This window comes from Balaenoptera ricei, chromosome 11 (assembly GCF_028023285.1).
Source record: "Balaenoptera ricei isolate mBalRic1 chromosome 11, mBalRic1.hap2, whole genome shotgun sequence".
In the NCBI taxonomy this organism is placed as follows: Eukaryota; Metazoa; Chordata; class Mammalia; order Artiodactyla; family Balaenopteridae; genus Balaenoptera; species Balaenoptera ricei.
The window spans coordinates 60,257,634-60,278,696 of record NC_082649.1 but is presented as its reverse complement, the minus strand read 5'-3'; the positions used below and the strand labels follow the sequence as shown (position 1 = coordinate 60,278,696).

At 44.1% G+C, this 21,063-nt stretch overlaps 1 long non-coding RNA gene across 2 annotated transcripts; it reads left to right on the top strand.

The window, feature by feature from the left end:
- Positions 1 to 2,857: 2,857 nt before the first annotated feature.
- LOC132374883 (uncharacterized) lies at positions 2,858 to 20,637 on the top strand. Of its 2 annotated transcripts, XR_009505792.1 has the most exons (7): positions 2,858 to 2,962; positions 3,615 to 3,728; positions 5,952 to 6,053; positions 6,274 to 6,331; positions 13,432 to 13,525; positions 19,278 to 20,006; positions 20,539 to 20,637. It is a non-coding gene; the product is annotated as an uncharacterized LOC132374883 (long non-coding RNA). The 2 variants fall into 2 exon arrangements; XR_009505793.1 differs by lacking the exon at positions 6,274 to 6,331.
- Positions 20,638 to 21,063: the final 426 nt, after the last annotated feature.

Genomic DNA, 21,063 nt, shown 5'->3' with positions numbered 1-21,063 from the left:
ATTCCTGTGAAGCAGACATCATCTTCCTACCTTGTTCACCCAAGAGACTGAATATACAAATGGACAATGGCCAAACCATATAGAAAAATAGAACTGTGACCCACAATCTGCAGCAGCCCGTCCAGGAAACCAACCCACTATCTGCAATAACCAGTCCAAGAGTTCAAACTACTATCTGTAGCAATCAGTCCAGGAAGCCAAAATAACCCCTGTAGTAACCAGCCTCAAACAGCCAGAATTTGAATAATACTTCCCAACCAATCACATAAGATGCTTTGCTTCTAGTAAGCCCTCATGCCTACAATCTTTACTCAGAGCATACCTGAAGCCTTCCTTTTTTCCTACTACAAAGCTTTCCCACTTCTCTGCCAAATGCAAGTATGGTGGCTGACTTCCTTGCTATAATAAGCTCTGAATAAATAGCCGTTGCTTGTTCTCAGTTGGGAGGTCTTCCTTTATTTCCACAACTTTCTTTAAAAGCATAGCTTCCTGACATGCTGTGTGATGTTAGGTAAGTCGTTTCCTCTCTTTGGGCCTTACTTTCTTCAACTGAAAAACTGGTTCAACATTTAATCATGCTTTTATTCAACAAACATTCTATGCCACTTAAAGAAATTGGGCCCTAAGAGGTGCTAGACATTGGGCGGATGTTAGAGGCACAAAGATGAACATATCAAGGACATAGTCTGCTCTCTGGGAATGTAGAACTTAGTAAAAGGAGGCAGATATGTGAACAGGCATAGTCAAGTGAAGGATGTGCTACCTTATACCAGCATCCATCCTACAAAGGTGCAACGAGGTGGAGAAGAGTGGTCAGTGGGAAGAAAAGGGCCGGGAAAGGATTCCCAGAGGAAGCCTTCTCCCCAGCCTCCCCCCACCCCCCCTACCGTTCTCCTTGATTTCTGCAGCGCCCGGAGCCCTCAGTGTCTCTGGGAGAGCTGGACCACTCTCCCCTCCCTACTTTGCATGGCGAGAAGGGAGTACCATGGAGACACGGAGCCCTCCACCGTCCTAGAGAAGCCGGAATGGCAAGAGTGCTGCAGCCCCCGCCTCTCGCATGCAGAGACCTGGCCCACGCAGAAAGTGGGGAGCTGGGCACGGGGCTGGCTGGGGCTTGGAGCCTGGCTCTTGTTCGGGCGGCTCCCGGGCCGGGGGCCGCTATGTCAGGCCCGCCCAGGTCTGGAGCGTCCCTCCCTGACCCCGGGCAGTCCCCGGTTGGGCCCGGTGAGCGCTGAGCCGGCGCCACGAAGCTGGCTCGGCTCTGACCCGGGCTCTAGGCCCAGATGAGGGGCGGAGAGGAGGCAGTGCGGCTACCGATAAATCGGGGTACAGCCCAGAGTGGAGGGCCCGGAGGAACAGGTAGGGGCAGAGTGGATTCGACATCCCCCAGGCTTGCGGCGGCAGGGGAAGCACACGTGCAGATGCACAGGCGTGAGCCAGTTCTGGGGCAGAGGTGTCCCAGCACAGAGCGCTGTGCGCGGCGACGAATGACCAGAATTTCCACGACTGGTTTTACAGAGATGGTTTTGTTTGAGGTGGGTCTTGAGAAGAACATGAGCTTGCAGGAGTAGGAGGAAGGATCTGGATCTTCAGGCCGGGGGTGGAGGGGGGGGTGGGGACGGGGGGCGGTGTAGGTCCAAGGATGCAGATCTGGGTAAGGAAAGGGTTTGGGTTCATAACGGAACCATGACAGTATAGGACATGAGGGTGGTCTTGCAGGAGATGATCCTTGGGAAGTAAGCTGGGTCCCTGAATGGTGACTGGAATTGTCTGCAGTTCAGAGGAGTTGGACTTTTTTAGGCAGGCAGAAGTGAGCCAGCCAAAGTCTTTGAGCCTTGGAATGCTGGGTAAGTTGCTGTGGGAACATTGCCGGGCAAGGACTGATGGGAATGGACCAGAATTGGCCCCTCCATAGTATGGAGATTGAGATCCTGAATGAGGCAGTGGCCGGGAATTATAATAAGTCTTGATGGCTCCACGTTAGCACTGTTTGTGTTTCTCAAGGAAGAGAGTGAGAGAGAAAGGCAAGAAAAGAAAAGGTGCAGGAGCTAGGGCTCCCAGAAATACAGAAAAAGGAACATTGGGACTGGGATGTGGGGAAGAAAGAGTAGGGTAGATGCGTTAGGGAGTAGTCAGAGTTGGGCTCTGCCCTGTTGAATACAGCTTCTCGAGCAGCCTGAGTGTTCTGAGGGGCCCTTAGCTGCCTCTTTGGCTGGTGGCAGTGACTGGGAGGGAGAGAAGAGCAAGGGTCCTAGACAGGGGCGGCAGGGGTGGCAGGAGTGAGGATAGAAGACAGTGTGCCATAGTAGGTAAGAGCCAGAGAGTCCAACAGGCCTGAGTTCTGTCTCAGCTCTTTAACTCGGGGGATGTTAATCTCTGAGTCTCAGTTTCCCTTCTGTAAAATGGGTCTAATGTCCTTCTTACAGTCTGTGAGGCATGCCCAGAATAATATATATAAAGTGCTTGGCACAGGCTCAATAAATGTCAGTTGGTCTTGTTATCAAGGGTTGGTGACCTCTGAAGGAGGATACACTGTGGAGAAAGGATGGCACTTAGAGCACATATGGGAGTGAAAAGGGAAAACTTGCAGAGACTCATGAAAAAGATGAGAGGATGTTTGCTGAAGTAAAAATGAAGAGACATGAGAAGATTGGTAGCTGATCCCTTATATCTTTGTAAGTAGGGGGCAAAAATCTGTTGAGAGTTCCCTTAGACATTCAGAATCCAGAAACTCAGTGGGCATCCCCTCCAGTACCTCTTAGTGCCTGGGTCTACCCAGACTCCAGGCCTGGGTCCTGGGATTGTCCTAGGGCATTTAAACACATGTTGTTTCAGGAGTCAGTGACCTTCGAGGATGTAGCCATCTACTCCTCTGAGAACGAATGGACCGGCCTGGCCCCTGCTCAGAGGGCCCTGTACAGGGATGTGATGCTGGAGGATTATGGGGCTGTGGCTTCCCTGGGTAAGGGTCTTTCCCTTTGGACTCTGCCTCTACCCTTTGGAATTTCTTGGCTCCTTCTTCCTCAAAGGCTCAGGAGTCTTTGATAACCTCAGTTGAGTGGCAACTTCAGGCTCTTGGATCCTTAATGACCCAACCTTAGTGGTTGCTGGGAAGTAGGAAGTCCTGATATCAATTCGGGCCTCACATAGGACTTCCTTACCCCCAGCTGAGAGCTTCTGTTCTCCTGACTCATGTGCTGTGGATACAGTGGGAGGAGAGAAGATTCCTGGTGCCCCTCTGAGCCCTCAGTTCCTACCACCTCAGTTTGGGAGACCCAGCCCAATACCAGCCATCCTCATGCAGACGTCTGAACTTGAGAGCTCTCAGAGAGGGAAAGCACAAGAAAGCTCAGTTCCTCAAAGAGTGAAGTCATCTTTGCTCACTCACGCTGTTATTGAGCACCCCTTCCTCTCTGTTTCCTGACCTTAGTGAGCCTCCAGGCCCCTCTTCCCTGGGTCTCCTGTCCCTTTTCCCGGCCTTCTTTTTCTTGTTCTCCCTAGTAATTTCCCTTCTTTCCCCTCCCGCCCCTGAAGACACAGGCCTGGGAGGAGCCCTGGGATTGCTCTGTGTCACCCTACTCACCTGCCTGTCCCATTTCCTTCCTGTCAAACAGCATTTCCATTTCCCAAGCTGGCTCTGATTTTCCAGCTGGAATGAGGGGAAGCACCATGGAGCTTGGCTCCTCAGGGAGCTCTGGATGGAGAGGGCCCGAAGGGCATCTCCTCAGGTGAGTGAGGATACATGTGCCAGTCATCTGACCAGTTCCCTTATCTTAATCTTTAAATTGTCATGGGTGTGTGTTCTCTTAACCTAGTGCTGCAGACACCAGTGGGATTCCTTGTTTTCCTCTGTGTTCCCATGGTTTTCCATCTTCTTGAGTCCTTGCTTTATTCATCCGGGCTCCTCTGTGTGCCATCTTTATACACCTGTTTTGCCTCTTCCCCATCTCCACTGTTCTTTTCAGGGCCGTTATGTATCTTTACTCCCTGACTTCTCTGTTTCCTTTCTGATCTGAGGTGGCCTTTCTACTTTCCTGGCCTGCTTATAATCTTCCAGCAGAAGATTCGGACTGCCGTTTGGGGTATCATGGCCATTTTTATCATTAGAAATCAAGAAGTCTAAATAACCCTGAGCCAAATACTTCCTGTTCCTCAGCGATTTCTGGTGGGAAAGCCCTGGCATTTGTTTAGGCCCAACACAGGGCTTCCCTGCTCCTAATTTCCTACTGAGAACTGTGTCCTCTTATTGCCCCCTGGCCGCATTTCATCTTCTTCCCACAGAGCCTCTTCTGTGGGCACAGGTGACTTGAGCTGTGCCCTCAACTTCCCCATTCACACAGTTCCTTGCTGTGTCTGGAAGTCTTTCCATGTTAGGATACCGTTGATTGCAAGTAACAACCCAATTCAAACTGGCTTAAATAAAAAAGAGGAATTTCTTGTTTTGTGTAATTGGGAAGTCCATAGGTAGAATGGGCTGCAGGTACATTTTGATCAGAATTTCAGTCTCTGCTCTTCTCTGTCTCCTCGTATGTTGGTTTTGTCTATAGTCTGGCTCTCGTGGTTGTAAGGTGATTGGTAGTTGTAACCAGGACTGTGCTTCTTCACACCAATGGGGAGGAACAGAGCAGGCCTTCCTTAGACTTTAACCATTGTGAATCACCATCCCAAGTATTGCTCTGCTGCACCATCTTAAGTCTTATGCCGGCTCTAAATCGGTCTCTACAGCCAGGGAAAAGCTGTGCACTGATGGACTTGGCCTGGATTGCTGGTCCCTGAACGGATCTCTCATGTAGTGAGTGGGATGGGAGAACCTGTTTGGCTTAGCTCAGTGAGGGCCTGTACCAGGAGCTGGACTTGGGATCACTCCCACCCAAAGGGCCTGGCTACTCCCTAGTGGGGGAGGGGTAGAATGGATGTAGGGAGGCACCTACAGTGTCCTCTACGTTCTCTCAGGACCTCAGTACGTACTCTCCCTGCCACTCAAGGGCATTCTCATCTCTGCTTTAGGCAGAAAGCTAACGGCTAAGTTATTCCTTGAGCAAAACCCTAACTCCCTGACTTGCGGCAGCCCTCCTTGGAGCTCATGTCCCTACTCAGAGTCTTGAAGAAGAGAATACTCACGAGGCACACAGTCCTTTGCCTCAGCAGCATGAAAGGTCATCATTTTTTTTTTTTAAAGTCCTCTCCATATATTTATTTATTTATTTAATTTATTTTTTTTATACAGCAGTTTCTTTTAGTTATCCATTTTATACCTGTTAGTGTATATATGTCAATACCAATCTCCCAATTCATCACACTGAAAGGTCATCATTTGGAAATTGCAGAATTGATCTGTTTCTTAGGAGGATTTAGCTGGGAGTTACAAAGAGACCAATCTTAGCTAAGTCTGAAGAATTTATTAGAGTGGACCTTTGTAAATAGTGGTGTTTATTGTTAGAGTAAGAAGTGACTTCTGGGAATGGCTGAATGAGGCTTTGAGGCCATTTCTTATGGATGCCATAGAGAGACCCATTGTTGATCCTTTGTGAAAAGAGAAGGCAGTAGATAAATAGGTAGGAAGGAAGGAAAGTAAGAGGTGGTGCTTTCCCAACATAGCCTCAGGAACAGCTCCTTGCAATTCTGTCCTATCCTGATACTTTTCTATATGAATTGGCTTTCAACTCCTAGGGGCAGGTGCAGAAGAGACCTTAGTCTTTCCTGTTTCTTCTTGACATTTTAAAATGAGTGATAAGTTTTTGTATATTGGTGAACTGATGGAATCACAACCTCCCTGAACCTCTATTTCCTATCCTTTATATTCTTATTACTCTCAAGTTTCAGGTCATCTGTTTTACCAGTCTTTCCCCAACCTTCATTCTCCCGGAGCTACCACTTCCATCTCAGCTCCTTTCCTAATGGGCCCCACTTCTCCAGCTGAGTCAGCTTTATTTATATCTTGATCCTGGCAGGATATCCATTTCTAAAGCCTGCTGGGATCTCCCATCTTGAGCAGGTGGAAGAGCCATTGAAACCGAAACTGCAAGGAGAGGGTCCAAGCCTAATTTGTACCGGTAAGTGAGAGGGAAATGAGCACTTTTCTCCCAGTCACACATTTTTCTCCTGTCTTTCCTTTGTAAAACGTTAAAATTCCATTCCATTTATGTTCTAAATAAAAGACCGTCTAAAAATCCCCAAATCAACTAATTAATCAGAGGAAATGTAAACTCTAAACTTTCAGCTTTTATTTGGACAAGTGAAGATAATTAAATTTGGATGGATCTTTCATCTTAGGCTCAAACTGAACAGAGGCTTACCTATCTGGCTGCAGTGGTCAATCAATACGTTAAAGGTAAATGCTGTATTTTTCTCATTGTGTTCATTGCTAGGGATCAAAAATCAAGTAATATATGGCTCCTATCCCGGAAAGGCTCACAGTCTGATGAGACATTATACAAAAATGTATAATTATAACAAAATGTGATGCTGTAACAGAGATTTGAATAAGACACTATGGAACAAAGAGACACTTTGCCCAACACTGCCTAAAGTAATTCAGGGAAGCACTTTTCATGGTGGACCTGGTGTTTGGATTGAATGAGAAGACTTTATTTCCATTCAGTGTTGAGAAGTATGAGAGAGTCTTCTTTGTGCTTCCCACCGTGTGTGACAAGCTCAGGGTCCCCAGGTATACCACAGATATTCTTTATTTCTGAACAGGTCCTCTGCTCTGAATCCTGGCTAGTTCTTCTCATGTTATAAACTGAACTACCTAGAAGGAATTTTGACTTAACTCCCTTAGAATTCAATTCAACTATTTCCCAAGAGCATCCCCCGCCCACAACTCCCCACCTGCCTGCCCCATGCTTGCTCTGGTGCTGGAAATCAGAGCCCTCAGCCCTCAGGGACTGTCTGCCTAATTTCTGCCTTTTTATTTTGGTTGCTTTCTGTGTGTTAGCTCTGTTTCACCGTTTTCAGCTAGGTCAGGGCCACTTAGACACAGGGGTGGCACTTGGAGAAAAATGGACATATTAATACCACTTGGTGACCTTAGTCACTCTGTCATGGGTAATGATGACATTTGCAGCTCTGGTTTCTTCTTTCAGAGTCTGTGTCCAAGAGTGAGAAAGAAGGTTTTATTTTGAAGGAGGATACTTTTGAGGAGGCACAGGACCACATGGTGCTATCAGGTGGACCCCAGTGCTGTGGTTCCCAGGAATTCTGGTTTGGAAAAACCTGTGAAGAGGAGAAAAGCAGGTTAAGGAGATGGCCTGCCTACCCCAGTAGGGAAAGTGTGGAGAACACTACATGTGACATTACAGAAGTGATTGTCAAGGATGAGATGATCTCAGTAGAAGAGCATTTGAAGGATGCTGATGTTTATACCCACCTTGTACCTCAGAAAGGTCTACGTGAGCAGGTATTCTATATATGTGAAGAATGTGGCAAGTGTTTTGATCAAAATGAAGACTTTGATCAACATCAGAGAATTCATATGGGAAGAAAGTCTGTGGATGTAAGGAATGCGGGAAGACTTTCAGTTTCAGTCACACTGCATTGTACATCAGACGATTCACACTGGGGTGAAACCCTACGTATGTCAAGAATGTGCTAAAGCCTTCGTTTGGAAATCAAACCTGACTGGGCACCAGAGAATTCACACCGGAGAGAAACCCTTTGAATGTAAGGAATGTGGGAAGGGCTTTAGTCAGAACACAAGCCGTACACAACATCAGCAAATCCACACCAGGGAGAAACCATATACATGTAAGGAATGTGGGAAAAGTTTTACTCAGAACCCAGTCCTTCTTCGACATCAGAGAATCCACACTGGGGAGAAAGCTTATGAATGTAAGGACTGTGGGAAAGACTTCATGTGGAACTTGGATCTTGCTCAGCACCAATGGGTCCACACTGGAGAGAAGCCTCATGAATGTATTGACTGTGGGAAAAGCTTCATTTGCAAGGCATGCCTTACTCGTCATCAGAGAATCCATACTGGGGAAAGACCCTATAAATGTAATGAGTGTGGGAAGGCCTTCAGTCAGAATTCTGTTTTGATTATGCACCAGAGGCGCCATGCTAAAGAGAAACCCTATAACTGTCAGACTTCTCACTTTCTTGAACATTAGAGAATGCATAATGGTGATACTTGTTTATAATTCTTATGCTACAGGAACCCCAGCCACAAGATGAGATGACTGCCCACAGTTTGCTGTAACTGTAATAGCCAGTATTGTCTTGCCCCTTCTCCTGAGTAGATACCCTGTACTCCAGCAAGACTGGTCTCTCTGTTCAGCCATATTCATACTAGACAACATTTAGTTGAGCACCTACTCTATGTCAGGTACTGTGCTAACCATTTTACATACACTCCTTAACTTTTCTTAATCCTGTAAGGTAGGTACTCTTATCCTCATTTTACAAATGAGAAATCTGACGTTGAAAGAGGTTATAAACTCATTCAAGTTCACTCAGCTAGTAAAGTTTAGAGTTAAGATTGGAACCAGGCCTATCTGACTCCCGAATCTATTGTTCTTTATCTGTGCACATTTCTGCTTCTGCCTGTTTTTATTTGCTCAAATTTCCCTGGGCTAAAAGTCTCCTTTCCTCATCTAAGACCCAGCTCCTTCAGGTGAACAGACCTCTCTTCGTTTTCTAATTGTAGGCAGTACCACCCAAGTTGGTATTTAATTATGTGCTGTCTTATATTTTTTCTAATAGTCTCATGCTGTTAGTCTGGCTAAATGACTCTTTGAGGATCAACACCACATTTCTTTATGTTTTTCAAATTTTGAAACGTATTTATTTTTGACTAGCTATAACATACTTATGATAAAAAAAAATTGAAATAGTTCAAAAAGGTGTTCAGTGAAAAGTAAATTTCCTTGTCACTCCTGTCTCCCAGTCCTCCTCAGAGACAATACATTGTTTCTGTATCTTTCTGGGTACACGCCCGCACAACTATTTATTAATACTACTTTCCGTAAGTCTACCCCACTTAAAACTGTATTTGATATAGTGATATTGCTGTTACTTTGCCAACTCCAGGACCTTCTCTTCCTCAGAAGTTGTGGGCCTCCTTTAGGTCACCAAGGTAACTTAAGGAAAGCAGTGGAGATAGTCTGGGTTGCAGAGTCTTGAGAGACCTGGTTGCCCTTGTGTTATAAGAGAGTACTCTGGGACTGGGAAAATGTAAACCAAGTGGGAATTTTTTTTCATAAAAATCTGTAGAGCTACAATCCCTCTCATTGCACCACTATCCTAAATTCTCTCCTAGTCTGTCCCCTTCTCATCACCATAATACTTACATCCCGAAGTAAGCTGTGGGGCTATCACCAAAGGAGGGAGAAGTGGTCACTTCATGCTCTATTGGGTATCCTCAATCAGTTAGCTGTGGAAATATAATCCAGTATCTTGGCGTCAGGGTCACAAATGCCCTGCATAGGTCCAGGATCAAACATAAATGGCATGCATAGATTCTACACAGCAAGTAAGGGGAAGGTGAAGAATTCCAAAATTAACTATACTTGAAATCAAGTCTGTAAAGTAAAGTATTTTTAAAAAGGGGATACAGGCTGTTAAAATATTAACTGAAGAAATGCAGGATATTAATGAATGGTATGAACCATCTTAAAGAGTCAGAGAACCAAAGGCCCTATTCAGAGAAGAAGAACGCTGGCCAAAACAGATGAAACATCCATTCCAGACTCCCCACCTTTAGAGCCATTTTCCAGACTGCAGTTTGCCCCATTGCTATTTAGGCACCCCACTTTATAAGCTCCCAGCCAGTGAATATAATTGTTGATAAAGGAGCAAGGAGGAGGAGCCAGAGGCCTGCTTGGACCAAACTTCTGCTTCCTGAAAAGTACAAACATACTGATAACTGGAGTTTCTGACTGCTGAAGCCAAAGGCCATGTAGTAAGTAGAACTTGGTCTGGTGTAGTCCAGCTAGAGTACCTCTAATAAGCAGTAAAAATTTTATTTTGTACTACACAGACGAGTATGAGTTCACAGACCCATTTCCATTACGAAATGGAAATGAGTGACGTGAACACGTGTTTTGAGGAAGTTGTTTATTATGCAAATATTACCGAGCACCTGCTTGTATGCAAAGCACTGTGCCAGGTGCTGTAAAGGAATGATAAGTCAGACCTGCTCCCTGCCTTCCTGGAACATTAATCTAGTGAAGATTAAAGGGACCAACCAAAAAAAAAATCAAGTGGACAAGATTATTACAGATTGCTAAGTGCCCTGAAGGGAATGAACAAGGTACAGAAAGTGGGGCCCTCTTTCTATAGATGCTCACAGAAGGCCTATCCTAAGAGGTAACATTAAAGGTACGACTCAGAGGATGAGAAAGAGCCTCTTGTATCAAGAACAGGAAGAACAGCAGGCAGAGGGAACAGCTGTGCAGAGTCCCTGATGTTTGAAGAGTTTGGCACGTTCAAGAAAACAGAAGGTTTTCGCAAAACGAACAGGGCATGTGTGGCACCAGTTGGGATTATACAGATCGATGGGCCAGATCATTCAATTCCACCCTAAGTGAAAAGAAGTCATTGAAGGGTATTCAGTGGAGGAATGACATGTTTGATTCTTATTGTAAGGTGATGATGAGCACTCTGGCTGCTAATAGAAAATGGGTTGTAAGGGGACGAACGTGAGAGTAGAGGTCATGTTGGAGACTGCTAGCCGTTCAAGTTGGAGATGATGGTGGCCTGGAGAGGGTGGTGGTAATGGAAATGAAGAGAAGGTGGATTTAAGATATATTTTGGAAATAAAATCAGTGAGCTGCTGCCAATGGCTTAGATGCAAGGGTAATGGACAGGGAGGAATCAGGGATCGCTTTCTGGCTTCTGACTTGAGCAGCTGAGTTAGACAGTGGTGCCATTTACTGGACTGAATAAGACTGGAATGGGAATAGGTTCGGAGATGGAAAAGTCTAGAACTCTATTTTGGATTAACATTTGCGATAAGTGTGAGATGTACAATTAGAAATTTCAAGTAGGTGGTTTTATATATGGGCTGGACCTCTGGGTTAGTGATACCTGGAGCTGTACCTTTGAGAGCGGTCAAACGAACAGAAAGTATTTAAAGCCATGGGAAGAAATGAATGTAATCTCCTAGAGCTGCACTATCCAATACAGTAGCCACTAGCCACGTGTGGGTATTAAAATTAAATTTAAAATGTATGTCCTTAGCCACACTGGCCAGATTTCAAGCACACAGTAATTATATGTGGTAGCTGGCTACCTTATTGGATGGTGTAGGCGTAGAACATTTTCATTATTGCAGAAAGGTCTATTGGACAGTAGTGCCCCCAGAGACAGTACAGCAAAATCTGAGGGCCCAGGATGAAGTCTTATGGAATACCAACTGTATTTAGGGAATTGGACAGGGGGAAGCACCAAGAAGAAATGCTAAGAAAGAGCATCAGTGAGGGATTGGCAACACTATACTACCAGTGGCAACATTATGCAGGCAGCAGTTGAAATAGAGTTGACTTTCCAATTGGGACTCTAAGGAGGTGCTCATTAAAATCCTAAATATTCAGAAGCTCCCAGAGTGCAGGTGATATATATGTTAGTATTTTAAAATGGGAGAGAGAGAGAGAATGAATAAGAATAAGAACCCACGGAAATGGAACTATGAAAGAGAAGAAACAGTTTGGACTTACAGAAGAGGATCATGGAAGTTGATCAACCCTAGGAACTCTCTTTCAAAGATGGAAATGTTTGTAGGCAGAGTGGTGGAATGGCAAGACAAATTTTAGAAGTATCACAATGAGAGAATTAGCAAAACATGGCAAAAGATAGGTGTTCTAGGAGGATTAAGAAATAGCACGTGGAAATGGATGTCCAGTAAGACAAAGTCTCTAGCAGATACGAAAAAATCCTGGGCATTCCACATGATCTGACTTAAAACATTGGTGGCGTGGCAAACCCAAAATTCACATAGGTAGGGTAGGGGAGCCTGGAAGTTACCTCAGAGAGATTGGAAATTATCCACCGGAGAATCTGGAACTGAGAGTATATTTTCATCAAATTTGGAAGGTATGTTACGGTATGACAAACATTAGTCCGGTGGGATTCACGAAGTTAAGGTTAGGGCACGAAAGGTACCTATTTAGGCACTTAACCTCCAAGCAACTGAGATGAAATACAAATGAGGAGCTTGTGTGACCACTAAGAGAAAATGTGATATTAAGGTGCCATACAAGAAGACAGTACTTTCAAATATAAGCCAGGATCAGTATAATTAATTTGCAAATGACAGAAAACCCAAATCTAACTAGTTTAATAAAAGATGTTTATAGGCTCACATAACTGAAAAGTTCAGAGGTAGGACAATGTTCCAATAGCTATTGAGAGGGACAGAGTTCAGACCTAGAGAAGATTCTCTGATGTTGAAAGACAATTCCTCTGGCCAGTGATTGAGATGTAAATTACTGTATAGAGTGGAAAATTGCTTCCTTACTGTAGCAGAAAGAGAAAACAAAAAGAGCTGGCTTTAACCATTTTTTTTCTCCGAAAGAAGGACTATATTTGTCTGGTGGAAGTGATATAGATGTTGGAGTTAAGCAACTGAATTGTTCAGCCTCTACCCCCATTTTCAGCATACGTAGTCCAGGCTAAAGTGTGCTTAGCATGAATGCAGCTGGAGACCCGATGTCTTCTGATTTCCACTGTATTGTACCCCCTGAAGCCGATAAAAACTTATTCATTGTCAAGTATATAACAGAAACTTTATTCTGTTGATAATATCATACGAAATGAGAAAGAACTGGTGTGAAAGAAGAAGCCAAACAGTACATTTGTCTGGCAGACAATCAGCTGGTGTCTTGGGTTGTGTCTTATACTACAGATTTCTCTTCCCACAAGAGCACCCGGTAGAAAACTCGACATAGGCTTTTCACTCTGACCCCTTCTCTTTGAGAAAATATTAACTCTGAGTGCAAGGGATCTAACCACCAGGCCCCAAATTTATTTTATTATTTTCCTGGGAGGCTCAAAGGGTATTCAGGCAAATGGGGCTAAGCTCCCTTACTATTTCTGCCTTGGGGGTGGCAGATCAGATTCCCTGATGTTCTTTTGAAAAATGCAAGCCTGAGTGAAAAGGGAACAAGAAAAAGAGGGGAGTGATATATGCTGGAAACTGGTGGCAAATAAGATTCAAAACAAAAAGAACCCCCAGGATATATAAAGCGAAAGTATTCTGAAAAGGTGACAGATATACCTGAGGGAAGCCGCACATGGTGATGTTAATATGGAAACTGACAATCAACTCAGCACAAACATAAGAGGTGGGCATGGTCCATCCAGAGAGCCTTGATGCCGGCTCCACCTGCAGGTGGGGCTGGAGGCTGTTGCCCTGCAGAGTGGGAGTTGTTCTGAAACACTAGTTCTGGTTCATGACAGCTACTCTCTATTTCTCTTCTGTCTGTCCACCAGCTCCTCAGCCCGTAGCAACTGACCTCTGCTCCCACCAAACTCGTTGAACTGAGGTTACTGCCAGCGCCTGGCTTCCTGGGCTTCGTCATCTACCGTATGTATCCCTGTTGATAATTTACACCCCTTGAAAATGTCCTCTTGGCTCTTGGGTCACCACTTTCTCCTGATGTTCCTGACCTGTTAGTTCCTGCCTCCTTTGAGTTTCCTCTATTTCTGTCCACCCTCTACAGATGAGTAGTCACCTAGGGATCCAATCTTGTCCCTCTTCTAACTCTATACAGTGTCACCAGGTGACAGGATTATTTACCCATTTGGATTAAACTACATCTGGGGGACTTCCCTGGCAGTCCAGTGGTTAGGACTCCTCGCTGTCACTGCCGAGGGCCTGGGTTCAATCCCTGGTCAGGGAACTAAGATCCCACAAGCTGCGTGGTGTGGCCAAAAAAAATAAATAAAAATGAACAACATCTGGGAGCCACATGTACAAAAATGAACTTATTATCCTTACCCACAGGTACACACTAACCCCTATTTTCTCCACCACCTGCCCACTTGTCCAGGCCAGGAACCTCATGGAAATCTTCAGCTCCTCTCTGTCCTGCACCTGCATAAATAGACTATGTTTTAATGATTCCATTTCACGGATGCAGCAGCTTGGCCATTTCCTTTCCACATCCTCTGCTCTATTCTCCATAGTTACCACGTCAGAGTTTTGTGATAGCTGTTGTCTTTTCAATCCTCCCTCATTCTTAGATCAAGAAAATTTCCTTAAAATGAAAATCAAATCATATCACCCTCTTTCTGAAATTCCTTTAATGATTCTCCCTTGTCTATAAAACAAAACCCAAGTTCCTTAGGTGAGTATTCAAAACTATGTCAGTGATTGGTTATAATCTATGATTTTACGCTCTCTCCTCAATCTCCCACTTAGTTCTCAACCACACCCGTACTTCTCTGCTTCTCATTCTCAACCACACCTTGCTCTTTCAAGGAATGTGTGAATATATCAGTATAGGTCAGTGGTTCTCAACTGGCAGTGAATTTGCTCCTTTCTCCCAGAAGACATTTGGCAATGTTCAGACACATTTTTTTGTTGTTGTCACAATTGGGGATAGGGCTGCTACTGACATCTAGTGGGCATCTAGAGGCCAGGGATGCAACTAAATATACTACAATGCACAGGGAAGTCTCCCACGACAAAGAATTATCTGGCCCCAAATGCCATTAGTGCTGCTGTTAAGAAAATCTCGTATAGGGCAACCACATGTGGAAGTCTGTTGGTCATATCTACTGTATCAGACAAATAGGTACAAAGAGAAATAGAACATCCATGTCCAAGGAGTACCTATTTACTCTATTGGCAAGAAAACAATACCTGTGTTAATATTGGATAGAAGCTCTGTGAAATGAGCTTTACCTGTGAGAATTTGTGTTGTGTTTTCTTTTGTGTCCTTCAGTTCATACTTTTAACTACTCTTTGTCCTTAATAGAGTCTTTCTACCCACAAAGATGTGGTGTCTAGCATCATCTGACAACTTTTCCCATGACCCACACGCCTTGCTTCCCTCACCTTCCTGGAAGTCTTTTTTTTTTTTTAATATTTATTTATTTATTTATTTGGCTGTGCCAGGTCTTAGTTGCGGCCCACGGGATCTTTAGTTGCGGCATGTGGGATCTAGTTCCCTGACCAGGGATCGAACCTGGGCCCCCTGCATTGGGAGTGCGGAGCCTTAGCCACTGGACCACCAGGGAAGTCCCCCTGGAAGTCTTTAGAGTCAGAATGCCATGAACTTGGGGAAACTGCAGACCTGAAATTGGGTTGTGAGATTTTTGTCTTGCTGTTCATGCATGATGTGTGGGCAGAGGGAGGAGAACTGGGTGTGACAATTTTGTCTCAAAACAAACCAGTTAAAGTGTAGAGGTCCACCAGCACATATAGCTTTATGCAGTTGGGAATCTGTGGTCTAACCAGTGGCAGCTGTTGTGTTGCAGGCATTGTCTTTAATGAGTGTACCTCGCAGAATCAATCCACGGCAGGATCCCTGTTTTCCAGTGGTGAACTAAGGAGCTGACACAGAGTGGGATTTGGCAGTAGGTCACTGTTATAATACTGTAATATTTGGGACATGCCTTATAACTTGGGATGTGATTTTAACATGACTACCATTCTTCTTTTTCCAACTTACCTTCTCCCCACCCTTGCCAGAGCGATAAAATTAATGAAGAATCTTAAAATCCATTGATATATCCTAGGAAAAAAATAGTAGTAGGGAGTCATCAAAATTTATTGTTAAACCATCTGTAAGTCTTGTTTCAGTTTTGTTCCTTTGACTCATTGACTTTATTGCTGAAAAGGACATTTGAAGTTGTCTAGTCCAACTATCTTATTTCAATACAGGAAAAAAGACAGAGGTTGAGAGTTAAGGACTTTTTCAAGGTCTTCCAGTGTTTGCCTGCATTTTTTTTTTTTTTGAGGAGTGATAGCATCTTTATTATTGCTGTTAATGGAACAAAAGGTACCTAATCACACCAGCTTCTCTTTTGAAAGAAAACTACAAATATCCTAATGACGTCACATATCAAAGGGTAGTTACTTTTGCTGCCTTCTGTTAAAAGCAATTACATGCTAGGAAACCACACATTGCTCACACATTGCCAGGAGCATGGAGGGAACTGAATAGACTGAATAGCATCAGTCTATTCTTATCACATGAAGCCAGACACAGTCAACTCTCAGTAAGCCATTCGCATGGAGGGAACACTGATAATTCACAAGAGTTATATCTGCCATTTGAATGCATCACATAGTTTGTTTAGGCTCCTATAAAATTAATTTAAATTAAAAATATGATCCTTAAGCCAGTGTCGACACATGACAAAGAGCATGAGGTAATGGTGCTGGGGAGGCAGGGAAACATCAGACTAGTATTAGTACTGGGCCACTGGATAAACTAAAGGCACACCACACATATGTGGAGAATTTAGCCAAGAGTGGCTAGGAACTTCAATATATTGTCACTCTTTCTAGATTGGTTTTATATGGGGAGCTATGTTTTTCAACACACCGTATGTACATTTTGTTTGTTTGTTTGTTTAGTGGGCAAATTGATTCATTCAGTTCTGTCACTTTATGAGTATAATTTTACTGGGTCGTATTAATAGAAATACATTAATACTCTACAGAAGCTAGGTAGCATTGAGTACACAAGAATAAAGTACTTAAAAGGGCAAGATCACATCAATAGCCTATCCTTGTCCTGTGGGACAGATAAGGGGATCTTGAATTGAGGTTTTTGATAATAGAGCTTTCATCGGCACAGTCATACTACAGAGAGATGCGGTGGTGTTGAAAAGCACAGGCTGTGGATTCAGTCTCGCTCTAATGATGCCTGCATATTTAATAAACGTCTTCCTTTCTCTGGTGTGTAGTCTCTAGGGAACTCTATTTACAGTTTGGGGGCTCCACATTTCTTCTTGGCTTATTAATCCTCTGTCCATTATCTCCCCCAGCTTCCTCTCCTGGATGCTTTCCTGTGATCCTGTGATTATGAATCTGGATTCATGGAACCTACAGTTTTCTCAGGCTCCTTCCTGGAATGATCTCTGAGTTGTCTCAGCATTCTAAGATGTGCCTGTTATCTTCCTCTCGTGAGCAGAGAATCATGCTGCCAGTAAAAACAATGTTAAATGTTAAAACAGAATCTGGGGTAGAGGTTCTTTATGGGAGTTGTGATCAGTCCATCTTGCTGATGTATCATTCTCTGCCTTAAGCTACTGAGAATCATACTTTTCTCCATAAGAAGAATTGAAGAAGCTAGATGATGACAGGTTGTGTCCCTTAAAACCAAGCCTCAGATGAGCTTTGTTCCCTTTGACCTCTGTCCACTTGAGTTTTGAGGTAAGCCAGTGCAGGCACTTCATGGAAACTGTGTCCGAGGTGAAGCTGCATCCATCTATATTCACCAAAAGGAGCCTCTGAGAGGTTTCAGATAAGACAAGATAGGTACAGAGAAGAGGTACACCTGGCCTGAGAGGACAGGATGAAGCCTGGAACCTGAGTGGTGGCAGCAAGAATTACCCTTAGGACATGGGTGTACATGACGACAGGCATAAACTAGTCATATGGAAACTCATTCCCTTATTCTCTTATTAACCAACATTTGAATATATTGGTGTAACGCCAAAAATGTGGGATATTCTAACCAACATTTAGAAATATTGTAATTGATGATTTGGCATCCATTGATCATAGGGTCAAACTAACAGCCAAAGTTGATTATATTTCCCCTTTGGGTGTGCAAAAATCATACTGCAAACCTTCCAACCACAGACCCCAACATCTGTGTTTTGCTTCCTGCCCAGCAGGAGAACGTCCCCACCTAACAACTTCCCACCGCTCTAGTAATAAAGGCTTTTGCCTATGCTTTCTGCCCCCTCCTCTGCCTCCTGACTGATCCCATGGTGCTTCCCCATGGGCCCCCTGCGTGGTGTGGCATGCCCCCTCTTTTCAGGAACTGTAAGTACTTCTTTCAAAGGCAGTTGTCTCCTTGTCTGTGACCTTACCATACATGATTTCTAAAAATCCTGGGTGTATGTTAAACACGGATGAACCCCACAATGTATAAATTTTTATGGCAAGTAATGGTAAATGCTATGAAGGATAATAAAGCAGGGAAGGGGTATAGAAAGGGATAGATAGAGTGATCAGGGACAGACTCTGATGAGGGGACATTTGAACAAGAGACCAGAGTAAAGTAGGGAGCAAGATGTGCTGATATTTAGGGGCAGCATTTCAGGCAGAGGGAATAGCAACTGCTAGGGCTGAGGAGGAGGGAACATGCTTGGACCGTGTACATAGGGAGATGGTGAGGCTTCGGTGCTTAGGAGCGGGATGGGTTCAGCATATGGCAGGTGGACTGAATTGTGTCCCACCCAACTTTATATGTTAAAGCCCTAACCTCCAGTACCTCAGCATGTGACTGTATTTGGAGACAGGATCTTCAAAGCATAATTAAGTTAAAATGAGGTTGTTATGGTGGTCGCTAATCCAGTCAGACTGGTGTCCATATGAGAAGAGGAGATTAGGACACAGACACCAGGGGTGCACATGCATAGGGGGATGACCGTGTGAAGAGGCAGCAAGAGGTTGGCCATCTGCAAGCCAAGGAGAGAGGCCTCAGAGGAAACCAACCAGCTGGCACCTTGATCTTGGACTTCCAGCCTCCTATACCATAAGAAAATTAATTTCTGTTAAGCCATCCAGTCTGTGAAATTTTGTCATGGCCTAGGGCTAAATCATGATGGCAAAATGTTACCTTGCAGTTATGGTTAGTTAGTCAGTGTGGATGGAAGTTTGATCTTTGTTCTCCTGGCCCAGTGTTGTTTTCTCTAATCTTTTATATTGCTTATGTTTTCAGGTAATTTGCAAGCTTCGTGATAGCATTCCTCACATACCCCTAAGTTGGAATATCTAAGTTATTTAATTTTTTGTTTGACATTTAATTGATGAAGAGGAGTCTCACCAGCCCGCCCAACACAATATCCTCTTCACTTTTCATTCTTCTTTGGTCTTCTGAGGCCATTCCCATGATCAGATTTCCATTTTCAACAATGTTACTCTCTTGAACCAACCATAATTATCTTGTCTCCTTTTGCATCTTTGGCCGTGAGACCAGATGTAGCCCCTTTCCATTTTGGGTCCCAGGGCTTTTCCTTGTCTTTCTTCATTCCCTATGCTCTGTGAAACCAATTTGTAAACATACAAAAGCTGTGTATTTACAGCATACAGTCGTATCTTTGATGATCTAGTTCCCTCTCTAACATTTGCATTTATTATTTTTTCTCAGGTTGTGAAATCAGGGCTGAATTTGCGCTTTAGGCCTCAAAACAAGACATTTCTGAGAAAAGTGAATCCCGTGGCTTGGCCTCAGAGGAACATTAAGAGACCTTCCCCAGGGACCTGCTTTTCAAGTTACCTGTGAATCAGAGAGCAAGATAGGCCTTCAGGAAGTCTCATAAGGGATGGAATGAAGAAAAATAAGAGAGATTCAGCAAAGGAGGGAGTAAATAATGAGAAAATTCCTATAAAAAATAGATGTCATGCACATAAGAAATCAGAAAAAAATGTTGGGGTCAGTTCACACATCTGCAATTTCCAGGTGTGTAAAGAGTGTGGCAAAGCCTTTAACATCAACTCAGCGCCAGCAAGTCAGCACTGGAGAGAAACCTTTTAGATGCAAGGACTACAGCAAGGCCTTCAAGCAAAAAGTCAGCTTAAATCAATATCAATGGATCCAAAAGAAAAAAAGAAAAGGAAAGAAAAAAGAAAGAGAAAACCCCAGTATCAATGGATCCACCCTTGGATGAAGCCCTACAAATGCAGAGTGTGGGAAAGGCTTCAACAAGAGTTCAGGATTGAAGCAGCACTGGAGGCTTCATGTTAGAGAAAAACCCTGTGAATGTGAGAAATGTGGGAAAGTCTTCATTCAGAACTCAAATTTTATTCGTCATTGGAGAATTCATCCTGGAGAGAAACTTTTAAATGTAATCTTGTTCTGTGTGTCCCCCTAGTGCAGGTTAGCAGGCCCTCCCCTTTTTGGCCTGATTATCCCAATCCAGCTGTACCTCCTGCCCTCCCCAGACTCTGCTCCAGCCAGTCCTCTCCACTCACTGCAACACACACTGTTTCAGTTTCTTTCTCTGAGCTTGCGCTTTTTCTGCTCCCCCAGATGCCCTCTCCCCATCTCTTCCCCTTTCTTTGATCCTATCTAGCCTTAAGACGTTTTGAAGCTTACCACTTTGACTCTGCCTTTCTCACTACAGCCTCTTTTGTCTGTTTTCTTAAAGACAGCCTTATTATTATTTTTGTAAAACATTTTTTGGCCGTGCCATGCGGCATGTGGGATCTTAGTTCCCCGACCAGGGATCGAGCCCACACCCCCTGCATTGGAAGGGCAGAGTCTTAACCACTGGACTGCGGGGGAATTCCCAAGACAGCCTTATTCTATTTACAATGAATTTATATGCTGGTTGTTTTGTTATTGTTGTTTCGTATTTTTATTTTTTGTTTTCCCTCCAGTTGACTCAATGTTATTTCCAACTCTGCAGTGGTGAGCTTCTCCATAGCAGGATTGGTCAGGAAGATGGACTGTCCCCAAAGGAGATGAATATAAGGAATGACCTTGAGAGTGTCTGTCTTTCCTTAGATTTTAGGTAAGTTGTTTGCCCTGAGACTTCAGCTCTCTGATGTGTTTAAAGAAAAATTTCAGATTATCTGGCTATTTTTTTTTTTTGGTTGTGCCATGCAGCATGTGGGATTTTAGGTCCCTGACCAGGGACTGAACCCGCGCCTCATGCAGTCTTAATCTCTGGACTGCCAGGGAGGTCCCAGTCTGGCTATTTTTTGTTGTAAGGGTGGGGCCATATTCTTCAGATTTTAAAAAAATTTTATTTATTTATTTATTTATTTTTGGCTGTGTTGGGTCTTCATTGCTGCGTGCGGGCTTTCTCTAGTTGTGGCGAGTGGGGGCTACTCTTCGTTGCGGTGCACTGGCTTCTCATTGCGGTGGCTTCTCTTGTTGTGGAGCACAGGCTCTAGGCACACAAGCTTCAGTAGTTGTGGCACGCAGGCTC